At 45.4% G+C, this 3,227-nt stretch overlaps 1 non-coding gene across 1 annotated transcript; it reads right to left on the reverse strand.

Annotated features, from left to right (window-relative positions):
• Nucleotides 1-2,954: 2,954 nt before the first annotated feature.
• On the reverse strand, nt 2,955-3,026 carry TRNAE-CUC. Its single transcript has one exon. It is a non-coding gene; the product is annotated as a tRNA-Glu (tRNA).
• Nucleotides 3,027-3,227: the final 201 nt, after the last annotated feature.

Genomic DNA, 3,227 nt, shown 5'->3' on the forward strand with positions numbered 1-3,227 from the left:
TACTACTCAGAGATACAACCCCCCTAAAATTGTGGTGCTTATGACGAGGCCCTAAATCATGGAGCCTTTATAACACTATTGAAGATAATGTACAGAATCATAGAATTATTTAAATTGGAAAAGATCTCCAAGATCTTTAATTTCAACCTTTGGCCTATCACCAGCCCAGACAACAGTAATAACTTCCACATCCAGTCATTTCTTGAACACTTCCAGGAACACTCCACCACCTTCTTGAGCAGCCTGTTCCCATACTTAACAATCCTTTCCATGAGTAAATTGCTGATGTCCAACCTGAACAACCCCTGGCAAAGCTTGAGGCTATTTCCTCTGGTCCTGTTACTAGTTGCCTGGGACAAGGGTTGATCACCACCTGGCTACAACCTCTTTTCAGAGAGTGATAAGGTCACCCCTGAGCCTCTTTTTTCCCAGGCTAAAAAAATCCCTCAGTTGCGGCTCACTCAGCTGCTCTTCATCTTGTTCTCCAGATCCTTCATTAACTCTGCTGCCCTTCTTTGGACACCCTCCAGCTCCTCAATGTCTTTCATGAAATGAGAGTCCCAAAACCGAACACAGGACTCGAGGTGTGTCCTCACCAGTGCTGAGTATAGGGGAAGAATCACTGGCCTGGTCATAATGGCCACACTATTGCTGATACAAGCCAGGATGCCCTTGGTCTTCTTGGCCACTTGGGCACACTGCTGGTTCGTGTTCAGCTGCTGTGAAAAAGCACTCCCAGGTCCTTTTCCGCTGAGCAGTTTTCCAGCCACTCTTTCCCCAGCCTGTAGCAATGTCTGGGGTTGTTGTGACCCAGCACTTGTTCTTGTCGAATTTCATACCGTTGGCTTTGGTCCATGGATCTGGCCTGTCCTGATCCTTCTGCGGAGTCTTACTGCCCTCCAGCAGATCAACACTCTCACCCACCTTGGAGTCATCTACAGACTACTGAGTGTCCATTTTATCCCCTGGTATTCATGTGTCATTAGATGCTGTTATTTTGGTTCATGTCTGGCCTTGCTGCCTGTGAGAGTCTTTTCTTATCTTGCTAAGTGATCAGAAAAGAGAAACTGACAAATGGAACTTCATCCGTGAAGGGAAACATCTTGTGTACACTGAAATTTTTTGCAGTGTTGCTACTTGCTGACAACCGGTCAAGGACGAGTCAAGGAGAAAAAGAAGAGGAGGCTGTAACAAACACTGACCCATAATGGGAGACCTCCAATGTACACTGTGCAAGCGCATGGGGATTTCCACTTACATAACATGGGGAGGGACTGGAGACCTCTAGATGGGTCTGTTCTGGCCACATATATCCAAATAGATGTCAGAGACTGACTGCATGAAAGACAGACAGTTCCTGCTCCAGGCTGGGGTGTGGTAACAAAGAGGACTAAGCGTGTCAAGCCTACTGAAGTCCAGGAATGCAGTGGTTAGTCCTACTGGGAATTTTGAACATATTGGGGTTGGTATGTAGAGTAACTGTGTGAATAACACAGAGTGAGAGGGAGTTGACCATGGACTTTGTTTTTCTTCTTTGGCTTCTCTTTTCAGTTGCTAATTTTTTGCAATAAGGAGTTGGTTTCTTGAATTTTATACTGTGTCATCGTTTCGCCTCAGAATCCTCCTGGTAATACCCCTTATCTAGATCATTAAAACAGTTATTAAACAGAACTGTCCCTGGTGACTGAGGGTGACTGGCTGCCAACTAGATGTAACTGCATTCACAAGCACACTCTAAGCCTGTCTAGCCAGTCAGTTTTTAGCTCACTGAAGACTTCACTTGTCCAAGCCGTGGGCTGCCAGATTTTCCAGAAGAATGCTGTGGAAGGTAGTATCAAAAGGTTTGCTAACACAGGAAGGCAACATGCGCTGCCTATGAACGTGTTGACAATGACTAACATACTTCCTCCTGGAGGGCTGTGTGCACAGGTGTTTAGTGTGATGAAAAGATAGACTGAGCCTAGGAGACAAAACATTTCTTGGTGCTTACAGAGCCGCAGGACCAAGCTCCGCATCCTGCTCTTGTTTGCTCCTATCATACTACACCTTTCATAAGCTGAGCAGGTATACAACAGAGGTTAAATCCTTGTCTGAGAACCACGAAAAAGCACCATATCTTTTAGAGAAAGGACTCTCATTGAGAATGCAAACTTACAGGAAATGTCACGAAAGAGGAGGCAAATTTCCAAAATACCATGTCTACAAAGAATCCCTACCACTGGAGCATACTTGCTCCTGTCTGTTGCATCCCAACATCTTTGGTGATATTTGAGGCATTATACTAACCTACATTTGATAATTTTGCAGACAAAAGAGGATTTTGCTCAAAATGTGTGGAAGTGTCAATGTTGACCTCAAAAGACAACAGGGTCTTTTCCTCTTCCTTCTTGTTTTTTCTCCTTCAGAGCACTCTCAACTCTGTATTCATTCAAAGGAAAAGGTGGGAACTGAAGCAGATGAAAACTGTGGGGGGCACTTGCAGATCTCTCAGCTCCATCGCCATGCTGCTCAGGAGGGACCACCCAGGGCTACAAGACCCCCTAGCAGACCAGCACCTGCAAACAAAAATGTTACTACGGAACAAGTTATCTTTCTTACTGGGTTCATAGAAAATTTAAACAATACAAAAAATTACCACAGGGCCAGCCAAAATACAGTTGACAGTTCACACAGCAGGCTTGGGGTCCAACTTTTGGGCTTATCATGGCCAGTCTTCACGAACAAAGATTTGGGAAAGGTCATTACCCTTTGAGCCTGCGCAGTGGATTTTTTAGGTTAGGTGAGACACAGCGTGCGCTGAACTGAGCCCACCCTTTAATCCTGAGGTTCATCTGCCGGGGCCGAGCGAGCTTGGACAGTGGCAGTGAGGGTCTCAGGACGTAGGTTTGTTTAGAGTGACCTTCTCTTAGATGGATTGCCTTACAGGGCTGACGAGCTCCATCTGCCCGGAGAAGCCCCCTGACCGGGAATCGAACCCAGGCCACGGCGGTGAGAGCGCCGCATCCTAACCACTAGACCACCAGGGGGCCCCTTTGGGCTTATACTGGTAATGGAAAGTGATAAATTTGGTTTTGTGGTTCTTTCGGTATGTTAAGTAAATGGTGGCTGGGAAATATGAGGCAGAGGTAAAAAAAAAAAAAACCAACACAAAAAAACCCAAAAAACCAAAACAAACCTAATTTTTCTGAATAGTAAAATATGTAGATCTGTCTCTATTCACTAAAAAA

The sequence above is a fragment of the Lepidothrix coronata genome, unplaced genomic scaffold (assembly GCF_001604755.1).
Source record: "Lepidothrix coronata isolate B3197 unplaced genomic scaffold, Lepidothrix_coronata-1.0 Scaffold31, whole genome shotgun sequence".
Taxonomy (NCBI): domain Eukaryota; kingdom Metazoa; phylum Chordata; class Aves; order Passeriformes; family Pipridae; genus Lepidothrix; species Lepidothrix coronata.